Genomic DNA, 22,376 nt, shown 5'->3' with positions numbered 1-22,376 from the left:
GTGTTCTAAAGTCTGTGGTTTTGGGTGCCCTTCTTATACCCATTTTCTCCTTTGAAGTAGGCCTACTTGAAAGCAAAGTCTCTTCTGATGTTAAAATCCTGCCCTGCCCAGGCCAGACCCAAGATACTCACCAGGGAGTTTGGAGACTGCATTGCGTGAGGGCAGGCACAGCCCTTTCAGGTGTGAGTGACCACTTCTCCCCTCCCTCCTAGCACAGATGGCTCATCAGGATATGCAGGCTACACCCCAGCTCCCTTTGTGTCACTGTCTATAGAGAGGTACAAACAGCCCAACTGTCAAACTGACCCAGACAGGGAATCCACAAATAGACAGAGTCACAGAATGGTTCAAGCAAGAAAATGCTCACTTTCTAAAAGTGGCATTTTCAAACACACAATCTTAAAATCAACTTTACTAAAATATGTATTTGTAAATTGTGAGCTCAGAGACCCCAAACTCCACATGTCCATCTGCTCCCAAAGGGAATCTACATTTTAATCAGATTTAAAGGTATCCCCCATGTTAACCTATGAGAGAGACAGGCCTTGCAACAGTGAAAAATGAATTTAGCAGTATTTCACTGTCAGGACATATAAAACACATTACTATGGGGGTCATTCCAACATTGGCGGTCGGTGTTAAAGCGGCGGCAAAACCGCCAACAGGCAGGTGGTGCAAAAAATGGAATTCTGACCCTGGCGGAAACCGCCAACAGAGACCACCACTTTAACACTCCGACCGCCACGGCGGGACAAACAAACTGCGCGGCGGTCACCGCCAACAGACAGGCGGGAGACAATGTACCGCCCACCCTATCACAACTCACCAATCCGCCACCTTTTCCGGGGCGAGAGCCCCGCCGATAAAAACACGACGGAAACAGACTACGAACGGGAAAACGCTCACCTCTACACACTCCACGAGGAATCTGGACAGCACGGAACCCGAATTACACATCCTACCAGCTATTGTCTACCTGCTCCTCTACCAGGAGCACGAACGCCGCCGCAGGAGACAACGGTGAGTACTGCACCTACGACACAGGGGAGGGGGGAGGAGAAAAGATTACGGGCACACACATACGCGACACCCCCACCCTCACCCACAACTACCTACACATCAATGCAGAGCAACAACTCAGAGTGACACCCCCCAAAGCCCCCGGAAGAATGAAAAGACAAAATAAAATGATCATGAAATGCTAAATATATTGTAAGGCTACGTAAAAACTTTTTTTTCATACATCTATAACTATATACACTTATGTAAATTGTCCGGTCCAAATTGGGTTTCAGTCATTGTACGTGGGCCGATGGGCCTCAACACATGGGCAAAGCCCACACAGGAGACCCGAAGCCATTGGAGAGAACACTGCAGGGGCATCAGATAGAAAAACTACAGGCACCTCAGGGGGAAGGGAAGGGGAGGCACCTCAGCCAGATGAGTCCACAACGCCAGATCCACGAGGGGCCTCCATGCCCACTGTGCCATCCTGGGGAGTGCAAAGCCACAGTCTCACTAGTCTCTACAGTGGGTGGATTGCCCACTGTGCCATCCTGGGGAGTGCAAAGCCACAGTCTCACAAGTCTCTACAGTGGGTTGCTTGCCCACTGTGCCATCCTGGGGAGTGCAAATCCACAGTCTCACAAGTCTCTACAGTGGGTGGGTTGCCCACTGTACCATCCTGGGGAGTGCAAAGCCACAGTCTCACAAGTCTTTACAGTGGGTGGGTTGCCCACTGTGCCATCCTGGGGAGTGCAAAGCCACAGTCTCACAAGTCTCCACAGTGGGTGGCTTGCCCACTGTGCCATCCTGGGGAGTGCAAAGCCACAGTCTCACAAGTGGATTACAGACTCCACTGGTACTGGAGGAGGCATGGTGCCCAGAGTGCATTGTGCAGCCCTGCCCGACACAGATCCGGCCTTGCCCATTCTGGCAATGGGCCAGCGGTGCTTGAGATGAAGGGCCCAGCGGAGCGGTGCTTGAGACGGCGGTGCCCAGCGGAGCGGTGCTTGAGATGAAGGGCCCAGCACAGCGGTGCTTGAGATGAAGGGCCCAGCGGAGCGGTGCTTGAGATGAAGGGCCCAGCGCAGCGGTGCTTGAGATGAAGGGCCCAGCGCAGCGGTGCTTGAGATGAAGGGCCCACTGCAGCGGTGCTTGAGATGAAGGGCCCAGCGGTGCTTGAGATGAAGGGCCCAGCGGAGCGGTGCTTGAGATGAAGGGCCCAGCGGAGCGGTGCTTGAGATGAAGGGCCCAGCGCAGCGGTGCTTGAGATGAAGGGCCCAGCGGAGCGGTGCTTGAGATGAAGGGCCCAGCGGAGCGGTGCTTGTCTTGAAGGGCCCTGTTCAGCGGTGCTTGTCTTGAAGGGCCCTGTTCAGCGGTTCTTGACACGGCGGTGGCCTGTTCAGCGGTGCTTGTCTTGAAGGGCCCTGTTCAGCGGTGCTTGTCTTGAAGGGCCCTGTTCAGCGGTTCTTGACACAGCGGTGGCCTGTTCAGTGGTGCTTGTCTTGAAGGGCCCTGTTCAGCGGTGCTTGTCTTGAAGGGCCCTGTCCAGCGGTGCTTGTCTTGAAGGGCCCTGTTCAGTGGTTCTTGACATGTGTCTCCAGGGCACCATATCCGGCCAATCTCTGGAGTTCACTCGCCATCCGACTTCTCGCTTGCGGGGCCCTCCTGTGCTGGAGTCCCGGGCCCGTGGGTGTCCTCCTTCACACCCGGAATGTGGCTGGTGGGGCCCTCCTGGGCAGCTCACCTGCTGCCGGACTTGTCGGCCGTGCTGCCCTTGCCATCCTTCCGTGAGTCTCTGTGGCCCTTGCCTCCCTTTGTAGATGTGCCAGGTGGCACCCCACTTCCTGACGGTGCCAGGGTAGTGCCTTTGGAGGCTGCCGTCTCTGGCCTCTCGCGCCAGGCCTTGCCTTTTTTGTTTTTTTTCCCAGGGGGTGGGCTGGCTGTCCCTTTACTGCTGGCCGATGTAGCTGCCCTTGAAGGTGGTGGACTCCAATATCCCTGTACAATGGTCCTTGTAGGTCCAGGGGTGGTGGTGGCTGAGGTGCAGATTGGACTCTTACGAGATGGAGGGGGTGGGTCAAGTGATGGAAAGAGGTTAATTTTGGAGAGGAAAAACCTTTTAGGAGCAGTGGGAAGGGTAGGTGCAGTGGGTATGGGAGTGGAGGAAGAGGATGTGGTTGTAGGAGAGTCAAGTCTGGTGTCTTTGAGTGCAGGTGCTTGTGACGGAGGCTGTCGTGAGGTGGATGGCTGTTGGGTGGGTGGCTGCCTGCGTTTGTGTGGTTTGGAAGAGGGGGTGACAGACACACTGGGAGAGGACACAGGGAATGTGTAAATGGAACTGGGGGTGGTGACTGCACGTGTGCGGTGTGTTCTGGTGGGTGTGCTGGTGATGGACGTAGTGCCTGATGATGTTGTGCATGCAAGTGTGAGTGGAGACGTCACAGGGAGGGAGGAGGGAGAAGAGGAGGAGGGGGACACAGAGGAGGCAGTGGCTGTTGGTATGTCTGCATGTGGCTGTTGCATGTGTGAATGCTTGTGTGATTTGTGGTGCTTATGTCTGGATGAGCTGCCCTTGGGTGTTGAGGTGTGTGCAGGCTGGTCTGTAGGTGTGTCTGGGATAGGCAGAGGAACAGGGGAGTGGGACTGGGTGGAGGAAGTTGGAGGAGGGAGGCAGGAGACAGGGACAATGGCTGCCGTCAGTGCTGAGGCCAGAGCGTTGAACGATCGTTGATGGGCAGCCTGACCCGAATGAATGCCCTCCAGGTATGCATTGCTCCGGTGCACCTCCCTTTCTACCCCCTGGATGGCATTCAAAAGGGTCAACTGCCCAACAATGAGCGTCCTGAGGAGGTCAATGACCTCCTCACTGAGGGCAGCAGGGGTAACTGGGGCAGGGCCTGAGGTGCCTGGGGCGAAGGAGATGCCCGCCTTCCTGGGTGAGCGGGCACGGGGCGAACGCTGAGGAACTGCTGGGAGGGCGGAGCTGGTGCGCGGGGTGGCGGCTGTACCTGTTGTTGCGGTGGGCACGGATGTTGCCGCCACCACAAGGGAGCTCCCTTCCGAGGACGTGTCTGTGTCGCTGATGTCTCCACGTGTCCCCGTTGTGGAGCTCCCCTCGCCCTCTGTCTCACTGGTGAACTCAGAGTCGGTTGCATGGCCCTCCAGGGCCATGTGAGATGCAGCTCCCTCGTGCTCCGATGCCACTTCTCCTCCGCCTGATGATGCTAATGCACACATGAACAGGAAGACCACAAAAAGGGAGGGGGGGAGAAAATAAAGACATGTTGAGTGCATGCATTGGCAACACAGTTGGCGGAGAGGACAGACACAGAAGCCCCCTGCACTACAACGCGCACTTAGGGTACACTACTCAATCATTGGGACTTGGCCTACAAGCCTATGGACGACAACTGCACACATAGGTGACACAGGGCCATGGATAGCTGTACTTGGCACCCTACAGAGGTGGGGGGCGGGGGCACAGGGTCATGCCTTACGGAGGGGCCTAGCCTACAGAAATCGCCCTGGCCTAGGGATACCCACAGCCCTCCTCCCCCACTCAGACACCTCCACTGCGCGCTAAGATTGCAGAATGTGCTGGTACTCACCCCCTTGTGTCTGCTGTGATGTCCTCACGCGCCCATCCAAATCTGGGTAGGCCACCGCCAGGATCCGAGACATCAGGGGGGTCAATTGACGAGTGGCACCCCTCCTACGTTGGGAGGCCATCCCCAGCAGAGCCTCCGCGGTCTTCCTGCTTCCGCGGCGGATGTCCTCCCACCTCTTGCGGCAGTGGGTGCCCCGTCTGTTGTGGACCCCCAGGGTCCGGACGTCCTTGGCGATGGCACGCCAAATGTCGATTTTCTGATGGGCCCTGACCTATGTCACATGTACAGGGGGAGAAATAACATTATTTGGATTTTCTGCATGCTCAATGTGAGTGGCCCCCCATCCCCACCCTTGCCATGTGGCACATGCCCTCATCCGTCCTTTGATGCATGCCTCAATCGCTCCCCTCCCCACCATCCTACATCCACCCGACTCAACCCAGGCATTGCCCCCAAAGCATGGTCCCAGTGTACTTACCTGTTGGTCTGGAGGACCGTAGAGTAGCGCATACTGGGGGAGGACCCCATCCACGAGTTTCTCCAATTCTTCAGAAGTGAAGGCAGGGGCCCTTTCCCCAGTCGCAGCAGCCACTGTATCTTCCAGACCGAGGTCACAGCAGCACTTGCAGTATAGGTCCTCTCCTGTGGATGATCAGGTCTCGAGTGATTAAACAGATAGAAAATGGCGGTCACGTCTGCGGCGGTGCGTACCGCCGCGGTGCGTCCCGCGACCGCCGGCGCACTTCGTCATTGGCTCCTGAAACCCATAGGGTTCAATGTTAACCAATGCGGCTTTGCGTCGCGGTCTTCGTCCGCCTACCGCCACGGTGTGCCACGCCAGCGCATTGACCTCACATCCCATTGTCGCACTTCACAGGTCAGGCAGCCGCCATTTCAAGGGCCCACATGGCTTAATTTCTACTGCGTCACACATGCCTAGGCCTTTCCTCAACACTCATACAAGCCATTCAATGCATAGAGAATCGTGTACTGTGCAAGCTGTGGGAACTTACCTGTGGGTTGATTGACTCTGTGCTTGCTGTTGTCCTTCCTAGGCACCGTCCGCTGGGACTTGCGAGGAGATGGAGGAATATTCCCGTGTACAGACCGCTGGTGGACCTGTCGACAATGGAGGAACGACATGTCATTCTGACATACAGGCTTGACCGAGCCACTATACAGGAACTCTGTGCCCAGTTGGAGCCAGACCTGATGTCACCCATCCGCCAACCCACAGGGATCCCCCCTCTAGTGCAGGTTCTGTCAGTACTCCATTTCTTAGCAAGTGGGTCATTTCAAACAACAGTGGCCATTTCATCAGGGATGTCTCAGCCTATGTTTTCAAAGGTGTTGTCCAGAGTGTTGTCTGCCCTGCTCAAACACATGCGAAGATACATCGTTTTCCCTGAGGTGGGGATTTGCCTACAGTGAAGGGTGATTTCTATGCCCTTGGACATATTCCCAACATCATTGGTGCCATTGATGGGACACATGTCGCTTTGGTCCCCCCCAGTGAAAGTGAACAGGTGTACAGGAACAGAAAAAGTTATCATTCCATGAATGTCCAGGTGGTCTGTTTGGCTGACCAGTACATCTCCCATGTAAATGCCAAGTTCCCTGGGTCAGTGCATGACGCGTACATCATGCGAAATAGCAGCATCCCTTATGTGATGGAACAACTACGGAGACACCTGTGTGGCTAATTGGTGACTCAGGTTACCCCAACCTGTCGTGGTTACTGACCCCAGTGAGGAATCCCAGGACAAGGGCAGAGGAACGCTACAATGAGGCCCATGGGCGGACTAGGAGGATCATAGAAAGAACCTTTGGCCTCCTGAAGGCCAGGTTTAGGTGCCTGCATATGACAGGTGGATCCCTAATGTACTCACCAAAGAAGGTGTGCCAGATCATCGTGGCCTGCTGTATGCTTCACAACCTGGCATTGCGACGCCAGGTGCCTTTTCTGCAGGAGGATGGTCCAGATGGTGGTGTTGAAGCAGCTGTGGAGCCTGCGGAGAGTGAAGAGGAGGAAGACGAAGAGGACAACACAGACAACAGGGACACAGTGATACAACAGTATTTTCAATAACACACAGGTAAGAATCAACACCGGCATTTTACCTTTACTTACAGTCTCCTGCCTCTCTACTGTCTGTCCTTTTCACCCCGTGTATGCTAACAGAGTTGTGACTTTCACTTCAATTTCAGAGCTGTGGGCCCCACTGCGTGACCTCTGCTTTGTTTGCCCATGAACTACAGCTGTGTGACAGTGGTATGTTGTCATCACAATGTAACTGGTCATTTTTACACGTTTATGTCTAATACATATTTTCAAAAATACAGGCAGATAATAATAAGTGTGTTTATTAAAGTGCACAATTTTGGGACATGGTTGAAAATCGGTGATGGGTGATGGTGGAGGAATGTCCATGGCAGAGTCCAGATTTTCAGTCTCACAGGTGCATTGTCCATATGCCTGTGGAAGGTGGAGCAGGGGCAGTTTAAGGTTGGACAGGGTGACAATGTGGGACAGTGGGATGACATCAGGGGGTATCCTTTCCTGGCGGGGGTCTTGGCATCCTACTCTGTCTTCTTCCTAGATCTCAGGCCCCGCTTGCGGGGTGGTTCTTCTTCTGCAGGAGGTGGGGTTCTGGTGGCAGGTTGTTGCTGTGTCGGGGCCTCCTGTCCACTAGCGCCGGCGGAGGTGGTAGGCTGTTCCTGGTCCATGCTAGTGACAGGGGCCCTTTGTGGTGCCACATGGTCCCGCAATGTGGTGACAATCTGGTTGAGAGCCACAACGATGGTGCCCATTGCGGAACTAATGTTTCTCAGTTCTTTCCTGAACCCCATAAACTGTTCCTCCTGCAGTACCTGGATCTCCTGGAACCTGGCCAGGACCGTCGCCATCGTCTCCTGGGAGTGGTGGTATGCTCCCATGATGGAGGTGAGGGCCTCGTGGAGAGTGGGTTCCCTGGGCCTGTCCCCCCCCTGTCACACAGCAGCCCTCCCAGTTCCCCTGTTTCCCTGGGCCTCTGTCCCCTGGACCGTGTGCCCACTACCACTGCCCCCAGGTCCCTGTTGTTGTTGGGGTGGTGGGTTAACCTGGGTGCCCTGTAGTGGTGGACACACCGCTGATTGACGTGTCCTGGAGACAGAGGCATGGGCCCGCTGGGTGGGTGCTGTGCTGGTGTTCCCAGAGGGGGGTAGGTCTGCTGTAGCCTGTGGCTGTGTGAGGGGAACCGACTGTCCCGAGGTCCCCGATGGGCCGGGCTGGTCATCTGGGTCCAGGGAGACAGAGCTGCTGTCATCACTGGGGGCCTCTTCTGGGGGTGGGATGGACATTTCTGGACCCTCCTGGGCGGTGTGGTGGCGTTCGGGTCCTGCAGGGGTATAAGAGTATGGTTATTGCTTCTGTGTGTGCCATTTCGTGAAATGGGTGGGTGCCCGTGTACCCCAGTGCTGGCATTCCTTTGTGGGGGCTGTTGGGACGGCGGTTTGTGGGGGAGATGGGTATGTGCAGTGGGCATGCTTAGGTGATGGCTGTCGATGGTTTGTGGTGGCATGCAGGGTTTGGTGTTGGGATGGGTGGGTTGTGATGGTGAGACATTAGCAAAGAGGATGTGTGATGGTGGTGGGGGGAGGGTGGGGGTATGAGTTGGCATGCTGGTGGGGTGGGGGGGATGAAGTAGTGGAGATTTGACTTACCAGAGTCCATTCATCCGCCTACTCCTGCGAGGCCCTCAGGATGCAGGATGTTCAAGACCTGTTCCTCCCATGTTGTAAATTCTGGGGGTTGAGGTGGGGGTCCACCGCCAGTCTGCTGCACCGCGATGTTGTGCCTGGATACCATGGAACGCACCTTCCCCCGTAGGTCGTTCCACCGCTTCCTGATGTCGTCCCGATTTCGTGGATGCTGTCCCACAGCGTTGACCCTGTCCACTAGTCTTTGTCATAGCTCCAACTTCCTGGCAATGGTGGTGTGCTGCACCTGTGTCCCGAAGAGCTGGGGCTCTACCCGAACTATTTCCTCCACCATGACCCTGAGTTCTGCGTCTGAGAACCTGGGGTGTCTTTGGGGTGCCATGGGGTGGTGTGGATGAGGTATGGGGTGGTGTTTGCGGTGATGAGTGTGGTGAGTGTAGTGGTGTGTGCTGTTTTGTGCGTGGTTGTTGTGTGGGTGATGGTGTAGTGTGCCTCTGTGTGATGGTGTTCTCTATTCTGTGCTGTCTCTCTCTGGGCTTCTTCTCTGATTAGTGGTCGTAGGGGTTTGTGGTTGATGTGGGTGTGTGTTTTATAGTTAATTGGGGGGGTGTGAGTGTTGTGTGTATTTGTCTCAGGTGTGTGTATTTCAAATTGTCCAATGTGGCTGTGTTTTGTAAGTGTGTGTGTATTTTGAGTGCGGCGGTGTGTACCGCCAATGGAATACCGCGGTTGAAAGACCGCCGCGTGGATTCGTGGGTCGTAATGGCATGGGCGTTTTTCTGTTGGTGTGATGGTGGAGGTTTGGTCTTCGCCAGTTTAACGCTGGCCGTTGGTGTGGCGGACTTTTGTTGATGTCAGGTTTTTGGCGGTTTGCCTCTTGAGGGTCAGAATGACCGTGGCGGTTTACCGTGACCGCGGCGGTGTTGTGGCGGACTTCTGACCGGCGGTAAGCGGCTTTTACCGCCGAGGTCAGAATGACCCCCTATATGTCCTACCTTAACCATACACTGCACCCTGCCCTTGGGGCTACCTAGGGCCTACCTTAGGGGTGACTTACATGTAAGAAAGGGAAGGTTTAGGCCTTTCAAGTGGGTACACTTGCCAAGTCAAATTTACAGTTTAAAACTGCACACACAGACACTGCAGTGGCAGGCCTGAGACATGATTACAGAGCTACTTAGGTGGGTGGCACAACCAGTGCTGAAGGCCCCCTAGTAGCATTTGGTTTCCAGGCCCTGGGCACCTCTAGTGCACTGTACTACGGACTTACTAGTATATCAAATATGCCAATCATGGATGAACCAATTACATACATATTTTGTAAAGGAACACTTGCACTTTAACACTGGTTAGCAGTGGTAAAGTGCCCAGAGTAACAAAAACAGCAAAATCAGAGTCCTGCACACATCAAAAACCTGGAAAACAGAGGCAAAAAGTTAAGGGAGACCATGCCAAGAATGAAAAGTCTAACACGTGTCGTCCCCCCAGCTGAAAGTGAGGAGCAACTACCCAACCTCATGGGAGTTCTCATCACTAAGGCGGAAGAACCTGGACAGACAATCAGCAGTGGTGTGTTCTGTACCAGGACTGTATTCCACCGTAAAGTCCATCCCCTGTAGAGAAATGGACTACCTCAACAGCTTTGGATTCTCACCCCTCATCTGCATTAACCATCTGAGGGGTCTGTGGTAGGTATGAACTCGGAAGTGAGTCCCAAACAAGTAGGATCTTAGCTTCTTTTGTGCCCAGACCACAGCAAACACTTCACGTTCTATGGCACTCCACCTATGTTCCCTGGGAAGTAACCTCCTGCTAATGAAGGCTACGGGTTGATCTAGGCCCTCTTCATTAAGCTGTGAGAGTACTGCTCCAATACCATGCTCTGAGGCGTCTGTTTGCACAACAAACTCCTTGTAGTAGTCAGGTGCCTTCAGCACAGGTGCTGTGCACATGGCAGTCTTCAGAGCATCAAAAGCGTTCTGGCAAACCTCTGTCCAGATCACTTTCCTTGGTTGCTCCTTGAAGTCAACGCAGTCAAGGGGGTAACAATGGTACCATAACCCTTGACAAACCTCCTGTAGTATCCTTTGACACCTAAGAAGGCTCTCACTTCAGTCTGGGTCTTGGGAGGCTCCCAAGCCAGAATTGTATCAATTTTTGGCTGTAGGGGTGCCACCTGGCCTCTCTCCACTTGGTGTCCCAAATACACCAAACGAAAATCACAGAAGAGGGACTGGGAGATTAGTGGTCCAGTGTACAGTCTCCCCAATGACATATAGCAAATACAAAAGTACACTGTTCCAAAGGGAAGAGAGAGAAGTAAGGAGAACCTTATTCTACAGGAGTCAGAGCCCTCAAGCATCACATTGGATGTCTGGTGTCATCATTGGGAGAAACTCCTCGCTAGGCCGGCGCTGCAATGCCTAACGGGCTCCGAGAGGGGAGCTCTTATTCCGTATTGCAGATGGAATTAAGTTAGAGTACTCACGCAATAATGGAGAGAAAAATGTGTTAAAATTGGTTATCCACCTACATCTTATAATCATGAATTTTAATCAGTTGTGATAAGATGGAGACCAAGGTTAAAAACAGGTAGAGAGGCAAGGGGTGAGTGGTAATGCTCACGTCCTCTCAACATTTGAACAAGAGGAACTGACTAGTTGTTGTCCTACTTGATAGAAGGTCTACATGTTTCGCGTCTATTGGCCCAAAAGGGTCCACTGACGCTTCATCAGGACCAAGGGTAACATAAACTTCTCCAACAAAAATTAATAATATGCCCTGCTCGGGAAAAGGATAATGGGACAGTCACTTACTTTAGTGCGTCTGTTATGTCAAAAAAGGTCGCCCTACAAATAAAATTAATCATGAAAATTACTAAAACAAATGTGAATTGTATAGTACAACAAAGTGAGCAAAGTGATATGGTGCACCACTCGTGTCAAAACAATTTTACAAGAATTCAGCTTACCATCCCCGGTATTAGGAGAAGGCTCCTTGGGATCGCTAGTCAGAAACTGGAACTGACGTTCTAAATACTGGTAGTCATAAACAACAAGAGTTATGGCAAAATAGCTAAACATTAGTTCAATAGATAAGTCTACACAGGGTTCAACCATAGGCATCAAATGTATCCATCAACAACAACAATGATAAGTTCATAATTCAACTGTCAATATGTATTGCTATATCTCTGCAAAAGACAACAGTCGATATGAGAAACTGAATATGTGAATAGTTTCCTTTAGTTAAACGTCATGGGAGGACAAGTAAAGTATCCTAGGCTGCCGTGTTAATAATAAAATTAGTAAGTAATGTTCGACACTTCTAGGCATCTCGCAACCTCGGTTTAACGAGCGTTTGAAAATTTGGTGCGAGAACACGTTCTTTTTCCAATGTATAGTGAAAGGTCAACAAGGAATGTGCGCTGCCGTGAATCAGCTATGACCGCTATAAAGTGCAATGGCCGCTTGTGATATAACATAGAAGAGACCTATGCGAAGACCTTCCTTTTCTGATAATGAAAATCAATAGGGAATGAATGCCGTAATCAACTGACACCGCTGAATAGCGTCATCGCTATGTGTAATAGACAGTTTTTGCTGGCAGAAAGAAAACGAGGAGTCTACTCACGGAAGTCCGTCGTTCGTAGGTTTATTAACCTACCCTCTCGACCGCGTCCCGAAAAACAGTGGATGCCGTCCAATCGGCACTTATCTAGCGTCGCGAGTCGGCGCGCGTCTCCCGAGGGTAAAGAACAGAGAGAACAGACTCGTCGGTGTTAACAGTGTAAACACTATAAAAGGACTAACTTCCACACTCTTGGGGGAATAGAATAGTCCGGATAAGAGCGTATAGAGGACTATATTATAATTATTTTCATTCAGCAAAAAATGTAATGTCAAAAATTGATTAACCACTGCTACGGTAAATACATTTAAATAATCTTCCAAAAAATCAAATAGAAAAGATAATAGCGAGCTTGACAAACTATCGGACACCCTCATTTATTAGTTGAAAAATTAAAGAACTGATTCCTGACGCTACTAATTACAGCGAGAGTACAGTCCAAGGAATATCATCATTCAGTCCCCGTACAGATGTACCTAATTTAAAGATCCAACGTTGTTCCAGTCTAAAAAGATATTTAGCGTCATTAGATCTGACTGTGGGGGCTTCCAAAATCACCCACCATAGTTCGTCTGGAGTGTGGGGAGTGTCTATAAAATGCGTTGATAATTTTGTAGTCAGCCTACGGCATCTAATGTTGCTCCTATGTTCGTTAATTCTAACTTTGACTGGGCGCGTTGTCATCCCAACATAACGAAGTCCACATGGACATGTAATCATGTAAATACAGTTCTTGGAGTTGCAATTTGTGTGTTTCTTTAAATGCCAGATCCCAATAGGGTCTAGATCCAATGATTTTATTGGTCTGGTTAACATGCAAACATTACAGTTCCCACAGGGGTGGTGTCCTTCGATTGGTGGGAGATCCCATAATGTTCTTTGTGTGTGATTTTCAGGTACATAGCGGGGGCGTGTATGTATCACTATGTCTTTGATATTAGAAGTGCGCTTAAAGGCAAAAAGTGGTTTTGATATACTGATTCCTCCGCTCTCCAATATCGACCACCGTTTGTTAATCAGCTTTTTTATATCGTTGGATAGCGGAGTGAAAGTGGAAACACATGTGATACGAGACTGTGGTGTTTTTTCTTTTGTGGACAAGAGCCATTCTCTCGGATTATTCTTTGCTCTTTTGCGAGCTCGGTTCACAATTTTTAATGGATAGTGGCGTTCACAGAGTTTTTCTTGTAGAGAACTAGCTTGTTGGTCGAAGTCTCGAAGGGTACTGCAGTTTCTTCTTAAGCGTAGAAACTGACCCACAGGTAAATTATCTCTAAGAGCCTTTGGGTGGTGGCTTTCATACAGTAATAAACTGTTTCGATCTGTGGGTTTTTGGTACGTACTGGTCACTAGTCGACCATTCTCATCGATTGATATCATCAAGTCCAAAAAGGGTAACTGAGTCGATGATGCGGTGGATGTGAATTTCAAAAAGGGATCTAGAGAATTTACCCAAGTAGTAAATTGGTCTACTGTGGTTAAAGGTCCTTGCCATATGACCAAGATATCGTCTATATAACGTTTCCATAGTTTGATTTCATTGTGGAAGGGGTTTGAAAGGGGCAAGATATATTTTTCTTCAAAGTCAAACATGTATAGGCATGCTAAGCTAGGCGCAAAAGTACTTCCCATCGATGTGCCTCGTATTTGATGGAAAAATTGTTCTTCAAATTGGAAGTAGTTCTCAGTCAAGGCTAGCGTAGCGCATTGCATAATGAAAGATATGGGTGTAGTTATGGGAGCGGAATCATTCAACAGAGCTGATTCCACCACCTGTAAAGTAGCCGCTTGAGGGATATTTGTGTATAGTGCTTCCACATCTAGGGTAATGATGCCTTGTATATTACCAGAGTGATTGATGGAGTCTATCAGGTTAAGGACATCCTTAGTGTCCTGTAGGTAGGTGGAAGACTGTTTAACCAAAGGCTGTAAAAAATGGTCACAAAAAATAGATAAGGGTTCGAGAACCGAGCCTATCCCTGACACTATCGGACGACCTGGAGGGGGAAGAACACCTTTGTGGATTTTTGGTAGACAGTAGAAGTATGGGATTCTAGGGTCTTTCGTGTCTAGGAATTCTGCTTCCTTAGGCGAAATCCAAGAGTTATTCCTAGCTTCTTCAAGAAGACATCTAATCTGCGTTTGTAATCTCCTGGTCGGATCACTAGTGATCTTAGTGTAATAGGTAGTATCACTAAGGAGACGACTACACTCGTGTCTGTAATCGGTTGTATTCATAACAACAATGGCTCCCCCTTTATCAGCTTGTTTTATCACAATGCCTCGATCAGATGCTAGATGTTGTAAGGCTTGTTTTTCTCTTTTGGGAATGTTGACAAAGGGTTGCTTCGGGCGTAAGTGCGATATATCAGCAAGGACAGCCTTCTCAAAAGTCAGTACTTCACTGGGCATCATACCTGATGGCGGTACAAAGGTAGAAGGTTTTTTGAGACCCGAATCCGGAGTTGGTGGTTCGGACGGTTTGTCTTTGAAAAATACGTGTAGACGGATTTTCCGAAAGAGCTGTGCTAGTTCTGCATGTAAACGAAAAAAGTCTTCGTTTGGAGTTGGTACAAAACCTAGGCCTCTGTTGAGGACCTTAGACTCGTCCGGTGTGAGTTGTCTGCTTGATAAATTGACAACTAAGTTCTCTGTACAGGATTTTTTGTTTGGCTCCTGGTCACCATTTGTGGTTCTTCCAGAGACCACTGTACTCGTCTGCCCCTTCCTCTTCTTCTGCCTCTTCCTCTGCCCCGGCCGCGGCCTAAAAAAGGTACAAACGGCAACATGGGACGAGGCTGGAAAAAGGGGTAGGGATGTTGCCATGGCATCTGATGACTAACGGGATAATATGGGTAATTGTAAAAAGATTGTGGAGTATTTTCATCAGTACTCCAGCCGTCTGATGATGAGCCATTGCTGAATTTTCGAGCCTTCTTATAAGAGGAGATTGAATCATCAGAAGAGCGGGATTGGGTATCCAATTCATAGTCTTCCTTAATATAAGGATAGACCTTTTCCCGACTGAATCTCGTGATATCCTTCTGGAGTTTAGTAATCTTTTGTTGAGTTAAGAATTCTTTTGTCGTATTTAACTCAGCTGTAATTTCGGCAAGCCGACTTTTGAATGTGGTCAATGTGATTGTAGTCTTCAGGGTGTTTTCGATCATGTTGATTTGAACTGTAATAGAGTCAGCAATACGTTTGGAAGTGTTAATGATAAGGACCAACCAGTCCCTGGTACACTTCCATGCGATCTGCGCCCAGTCTTTCCTGAATGCTAGATCTTGCAAAAAAAATCCTGGGTATATTAGAAACTAGTAAACCGTTTGGTGCTATATTTGCACGTAGGTATTCAGTCATGATGGTCCCATGCATGACTGTTTTTATCAATTCTCGTTTCAAGGAGGAGAGTTTGTTCCAATCCGCCTTGAGACTACCAGAGGGAGCGGCTCCATCATTATCGAGGATCGATGGTGTCTGTAAAATGGCCGACACCATTTCGTCATCATAGCTCACACCCTGGAAGTCTTCCATAGTAGGAGTCTCTACAGGGTTGGGTGACGTATTTTAGAAGGTTCTTAATTAGATTCTTAATTAGAAGCTTCTATTAAGTCCCACAGCAAACTTGCTGTACATAAACGAAAATCACAGAAGAGGGACTGGGAGATTAGTGGTCTAGTGTACAGTCTCCCCAATGACATATAGCAAATACAAAAGTACACTGTTCCAAAGGGAAGAGAGAGAAGTAAGGAGAACCTTATTCTACAGGAGTCAGAGCCCTCAAGCATCACATTGGATGTCTGGTGTCATCATTGGGAAAAACTCCTCGCTAGGCCGGCGCTGCAATGCCTAACGGGCTCCGAGAGGGGAGCTCTTAACCGTATTGCAGATGGAATTAAGTTAGAGTACTCACGCAATAATGGAGAGAAAAATGTGTTAAAATTGGTTATCCACCTACTTCTTATAATCATGAATTTTAATCAGTTGTGATAAGATGGAGACCAAGGTTAAAAACAGGTAGAGAGGCAAGGGGTGAGTGGTAATGCTCACGTCCTCTCAACATTTGAACAAGAGGAACTGACTAGTTGTTGTCCTACTTGATAGAAGGTCTACATGTTTCGCGTCTATTGGCCCAAAAGGGTCCACTGACGCTTCATCAGGACCAAGGGTAACATAAACTTCTCCAACAAAAATTAATAATATGCCCTGCTCGGGAAAAGGATAATGGGACAGTCACTTACTTTAGTGCGTCTGTTATGTCAAAAAAGGTCGCCCTACAAATAAAATTAATCATGAAAATTACTAAAACAAATGTGAATTGTATAGTACAGCAAAGTGAGCAAAGTGATATGGTGCACCACTCGTGTCAAAACTATTTTACAAGAATTCAGCTTACCATCCCCGGTATTAGGAGAAGGCTCCTTGGGATCGCTAGTCAGAAACTGGAACTGACGTTCTAAATACTGGTAGTCATAAACAACAAGAGTTATGGCAAAATAGCTAAACATTAGTTCAATAGATAAGTCTACACAGGGTTCAACCATAGGCATCAAATGTATCCATCAACAACAACAATGATAAGTTCATAATTCAACTGTCAATATGTATTGCTATATCTCTGCAAAAGACAACAGTCGATATGAGAAACTGAATATGTGAATAGTTTCCTTTAGTTAAACGTCATGGGAGGACAAGTAAAGTATCCTAGGCTGCCGTGTTAATAATAAAATTAGTAAGTAATGTTCGACACTTCTAGGCATCTCGCAACCTCGATTTAACGAGCGTTTGAAAATTCGGTGCGAGAACACGTTCTTTTTCCAATGTATAGTGAAAGGTCAACAAGGAATGTGCGCTGCCGTGAATCAGCTATGACCGCTATAAAGTGCAATGGCCGCTTGTGATATAACATAGAAGAGACCTATGCGAAGACCTTCCTTTTCTGATAATGAAAATCAATAGGGAATGAATGCCGTAATCAACTGACACCGCTGAATAGCGTCATCGATATGTGTAATAGACAGTTTTTGCTGGCAGAAAGAAAACGAGGAGTCTACTCACGGAAGTCCGTCGTTCGTAGGTTTATTAACCTACCCTCTCGACCGCGTCCCGAAAAACAGTGGATGCCGTCCAATCGGCACTTATCTAGCGCCGCGAGTCGGCGCGCGTCTCCCGAGGGTAAAGAACAGAGAGAACAGACTCGTCGGTGTTATCAGTGTAAACACTATAAAAGGACTAACTTCCACACTCTTGGGGGAATAGAATAGTCCGGATAAGAGCGTATAGAGGACTATATTATAATTATTTTCATTCAGCAAAAAATGTAATGTCAAAAATTGATTAACCACTGCTACGGTAAATACATTTAAATAATCTTCCAAAAAATCAAATAGAAAAGATAATAGCGAGCTTGACAAACTATCGGACACCCTCATTTATTAGTTGAAAAATTAAAGAACTGATTCCTGACGCTACTAATTACAGCGAGAGTACAGTCCAAGGAGGGTCTAGATCCAATGATTTTATTGGTCTGGTTAACATTACACACACATTACAGTTCCCACAGGGGTGGTGTCCTTCGATTGGTGGGAGATCCCATCATGTTCTTTGTGTGTGATTTTCAGGTACATAGCGGGGGCGTGTATGTATCACTATGTCTTTGATATTAGAAGTGCGCTTAAAGGCAAAAAGTGGTTTTGATATACTGATTCCTCCGCTCTCCAATATCGACCACCGTTTGTTAATCAGCTTTTTTATATCGTTGGATAGCGGAGTGAAAGTGGAAACACATGTGATACGAGACTGTGGTGTTTTTTCTTTTGTGGACAAGAGCCATTCTCTCGGATTATTCTTTGCTCTTTTGCGAGCTCGGTTCACAATTTTTAATGGATAGTGGCGTTCACAGAGTTTTTCTTGTAGAGAACTAGCTTGTTGGTCGAAGTCTCGAAGGGTACTGCAGTTTCTTCTTAAGCGTAGAAACTGACCCACAGGTAAATTATCTCTAAGAGCCTTTGGGTGGTGGCTTTCATACAGTAATAAACTGTTTCGATCTGTGGGTTTTTGGTACGTACTGGTCACTAGTCGACCATTCTCATCGATTGATATCATCAAGTCCAAAAAGGGTAACTGAGTCGATGATGCAGTGGATGTGAATTTCAAAAAGGGATCTAGAGAATTTACCCAAGTAGTAAATTGGTCTACTGTGGTTAAAGGTCCTTGCCATATGACCAAGATATCGTCTATATAACGTTTCCATAGTTTGATTTCATTGTGGAAGGGGTTTGAAAGGGGCAAGATATATTTTTCTTCAAAGTCAAACATGTATAGGCATGCTAAGCTAGGCGCAAAAGTACTTCCCATCGATGTGCCTCGTATTTGATGGAAAAATTGTTCTTCAAATTGGAAGTAGTTCTCAGTCAAGGCTAGCGTAGCGCATTGCATAATGAAAGATATGGGTGTAGTTATGGGAGCGGAATCATTCAACAGAGCTGATTCCACCACCTGTAAAGTAGCCGCTTGAGGGATATTTGTGTATAGTGCTTCCACATCTAGGGTAATGATGCCTTGTATATTACCAGAGTGATTGATGGAGTCTATCAGGTTAAGGACATCCTTAGTGTCCTGTAGGTAGGTGGAAGACTGTTTAACCAAAGGCTGTAAAAAATGGTCACAAAAAATAGATAAGGGTTCGAGAACCGAGCCTATCCCTGACACTATCGGACGACCTGGAGGGGGAAGAACACCTTTGTGGATTTTTGGTAGACAGTAGAAGTATGGGATTCTAGGGTCTTTCGTGTCTAGGAATTCTGCTTCCTTAGGCGAAATCCAAGAGTTATTCCTAGCTTCTTCAAGAAGACATCTAATCTGCGTTTGTAATCTCCTGGTCGGATCACTAGTGATCTTAGTGTAATAGGTAGTATCACTAAGGAGACGACTACACTCGTGTCTGTAATCGGTTGTATTCATAACAACAATGGCTCCCCCTTTATCAGCTTGTTTTATCACAATGCCTCGATCAGATGCTAGATGTTGTAAGGCTTGTTTTTCTCTTTTGGGAATGTTGACAAAGGGTTGCTTCGGGCGTAAGTGCGATATATCAGCAAGGACAGCCTTCTCAAAAGTCAGTACTTCACTGGGCATCATACCTGATGGCGGTACAAAGGTAGAAGGTTTTTTGAGACCCGAATCCGGAGTTGGTGGTTCGGACGGTTTGTCTTTGAAAAATACGTGTAGACGGATTTTCTGAAAGAGCTGTGCTAGTTCTGCATGTAAACGAAAAAAGTCTTCGTTTGGAGTTGGTACAAAACCTAGGCCTCTGTTGAGGACCTTAGACTCGTCCGGTGTGAGTTGTCTGCTTGATAAATTGACAACTAAGTTCTCTGTACAGGATTTTTTGTTTGGCTCCTGGTCACCATTTGTGGTTCTTCCAGAGACCACTGTACTCGTCTGCCCCTTCCTCTTCTTCTGCATCTTCCTCTGCCCCGGCCGCGGCCTAAAAAAGGTACAAACGGCAACATGGGACGAGGCTGGAAAAAGGGGTAGGGATGTTGCCATGGCATCTGATGACTAACGGGATAATTTGGGTAATTGTAAAAAGATTGTGGAGTATTTTCATCAGTACTCCAGTCGTCTGATGATGAGCCATTGCTGAATTTTCGAGCCTTCTTATAAGAGGAGATTGAATCATCAGAAGAGCGGGATTGGGTATCCAATTCATAGTCTTCCTTAATATAAGGATAGACCTTTTCCCGACTGAATCTCGTGATATCCTTCTGGAGTTTAGTAATCTTTTGTTGAGTTAAGAATTCTTTTGTCGTATTTAACTCAGCTGTAATTTCGGCAAGCCGACTTTTGAATGTGGTCAATGTGATTGTAGTCTTCAGGGTGTTTTCGATCATGTTGATTTGAACTGTAATAGAGTCAGCAATACGTTTGGAAGTGTTAATGATAAGGACCAACCAGTCCCTGGTACACTTCCATGCGATCTGCGCCCAGTCTTTCCTGAATGCTAGATCTTGCAAAAAAATCCTGGGTATATTAGAAACTAGTAAACCGTTTGGTGCTATATTTGCACGTAGGTATTCAGTCATGATGGTCCCATGCATGACTGTTTTTATCAATTCTCGTTTCAAGGAGGAGAGTTTGTTCCAATCCTCCTTGAGACTACCAGAGGGAGCGGCTCCATCATTATCGAGGATCGATGGTGTCTGTAAAATGGCCGACACCATTTCGTCATCATAGCTCAAACCCTGGAAGTCTTCCATAGTAGGAGTCTCTACAGGGTTGGGTGACGTATTTTAGAAGGTTCTTAATTAGATTCTTAATTAGAAGCTTCTATTAAGTCCCACAGCAAACCTGCTGTACATAAACGAAAATCACAGAAGAGGGACTGGGAGATTAGTGGTCCAGTGTACAGTCTCCCCAATGACATATAGCAAATACAAAAGTACACTGTTCCAAAGGGAAGAGAGAGAAGTAAGGAGAACCTTATTCTACAGGAGTCAGAGCCCTCAAGCATCACATTGGATGTCTGGTGTCATCATTGGGAAAAACTCCTCGCTAGGCCGGCGCTGCAATGCCTAACGGGCTCCGAGAGGGGAGCTCTTAACCGTATTGCAGATGGAATTAAGTTAGAGTACTCACGCAATAATGGAGAGAAAAATGTGTTAAAATTGGTTATCCACCTACTTCTTATAATCATGAATTTTAATCAGTTGTGATAAGATGGAGACCAAGGTTAAAAACAGGTAGAGAGGCAAGGGGTGAGTGGTAATGCTCACGTCCTCTCAACATTTGAACAAGAGGAACTGACTAGTTGTTGTCCTACTTGATAGAAGGTCTACATGTTTCGCGTCTATTGGCCCAAAAGGGTCCACTGACGCTTCATCAGGACCAAGGGTAACATAAACAAGGACACCACCCCTGTGGGAACTGTAATGTGTGCATGTTAACCAGACCAATAAAATCATTGGATCTAGACCCTATTGGGATCTGGCATTTAAAGAAACACACAAATTGCAACTCCAAGAACTGTATTTACATGATTACATGTCCATGTGGACTTCGTTATGTTGGGATGACAACGCGCCCAGTCAAAGTTAGAATTAACGAACATAGGAGCAACATTAGATGCCGTAGGCTGACTACAAAATTATCAACGCATTTTATAGACACTCCCCACACTCCAGACGAACTATGGTGGGTGATTTTGGAAGCCCCCACAGTCAGATCTAATGACGCTAAATATCTTTTTAGACTGGAACAACGTTGGATCTTTAAATTAGGTACATCTGTACGGGGACTGAATGATGATATTCCTTGGACTGTACTCTCGCTGTAATTAGTAGCGTCAGGAATCAGTTCTTTAATTTTTCAACTAATAAATGAGGGTGTCCGATAGTTTGTCAAGCTCGCTATTATCTTTTCTATTTGATTTTTTGGAAGATTATTTAAATGTATTTACCGTAGCAGTGGTTAATCAATTTTTGACATTACATTTTTTGCTGAATGAAAATAATTATAATATAGTCCTCTATACGCTCTTATCCGGACTATTCTATTCCCCCAAGAGTGTGGAAGTTAGTCCTTTTATAGTGTTTACACTGTTAACACCGACGAGTCTGTTCTCTCTGTTCTTTACCCTCGGGAGACGCGCGCCGACTCGCGACGCTAGATAAGTGCCGATTGGACGGCATCCACTGTTTTTCGGGACGCGGTCGAGAGGGTAGGTTAATAAACCTACGAACGACGGACTTCCGTGAGTAGACTCCTCGTTTTCTTTCTGCCAGCAAAAACTGTCTATTACACATAGCGATGACGCTATTCAGCGGTGTCAGTTGATTACGGCATTCATTCCCTATTGATTTTCATTATCAGAAAAGGAAGGTCTTCGCATAGGTCTCTTCTATGTTATATCACAAGCGGCCATTGCACTTTATAGCGGTCATAGCTGATTCACGGCAGCGCACATTCCTTGTTGACCTTTCACTATACATTGGAAAAAGAACGTGTTCTCGCACCGAATTTTCAAACGCTCGTTAAATCGAGGTTGCGAGATGCCTAGAAGTGTCGAACATTACTTACTAATTTTATTATTAACACGGCAGCCTAGGATACTTTACTTGTCCTCCCATGACGTTTAACTAAAGGAAACTATTCACATATTCAGTTTCTCATATCGACTGTTGTCTTTTGCAGAGATATAGCAATACATATTGACAGTTGAATTATGAACTTATCATTGTTGTTGTTGATGGATACATTTGATGCCTATGGTTGAACCCTGTGTAGACTTATCTATTGAACTAATGTTTAGCTATTTTGCCATAACTCTTGTTGTTTATGACTACCAGTATTTAGAACGTCAGTTCCAGTTTCTGACTAGCGATCCCAAGGAGCCTTCTCCTAATACCGGGGATGGTAAGCTGAATT

This window comes from Pleurodeles waltl, chromosome 3_1, assembly GCF_031143425.1.
Source record: "Pleurodeles waltl isolate 20211129_DDA chromosome 3_1, aPleWal1.hap1.20221129, whole genome shotgun sequence".
Classification (NCBI taxonomy): domain Eukaryota; kingdom Metazoa; phylum Chordata; class Amphibia; order Caudata; family Salamandridae; genus Pleurodeles; species Pleurodeles waltl.
The sequence above is the reverse complement of the archived record's forward strand: the minus strand, read 5'-3'. Positions refer to the sequence as shown.